Raw genomic sequence first — 605 nt, 5'->3', positions numbered from 1 at the left:
TAAATAAGTTATTCTGGGCAATACTGAGCATTTGCACTCAGGGTCTTATATTTCCTAGGTAAGTGTTCTACTAGGGCCAGACCTCTATCCTTTTTTTTTACTTGAACTTATTTTCCCAGGCAGGATACTTTTGCTTGAGTCTAACTCAGATTCTGATCCTCTTAATTAGGTTTCCATGTTCCTGGGATTGCAGCATTGAAACACTGGTTGGTTTGTTTTTCAGAAATAGGGTCTTGCTAACTTTTGCCTGAGCTAGACCTTGAACCATGATCTCACTATCTCTGCCTCCTGAACAATTTGGATTATAGGTATCCTAAATTTTATATTATGATTAGTCAAAGTTAAATTATAGTAGTTATGTTTTAAATAGAAACTTGTTAACATCTTTATTATATAAATAACCACTAAAATTGGTAAAACAATATATCTATAATAATAAAATTGGTAAAATTATAAAAATTCTATGATGCTAAAAGACAAAATAAATAGGGAAAAGTAGATAAAAAGGAGATATATGAAAATATATTTAGCTTCCTGAGTAGTACAAGAAGTATTATATAATATGACACTGGTTTTTGATCTGCCAAATTAAAAGATTGTTTTTT

Source organism: Dipodomys merriami, unplaced genomic scaffold (assembly GCF_024711535.1).
Source record: "Dipodomys merriami isolate MVZ:Mamm:240054 unplaced genomic scaffold, mDipMer1.0.p SCAF_20, whole genome shotgun sequence".
In the NCBI taxonomy this organism is placed as follows: domain Eukaryota; kingdom Metazoa; phylum Chordata; class Mammalia; order Rodentia; family Heteromyidae; genus Dipodomys; species Dipodomys merriami.
This window is presented reverse-complemented; position numbering follows the sequence as displayed.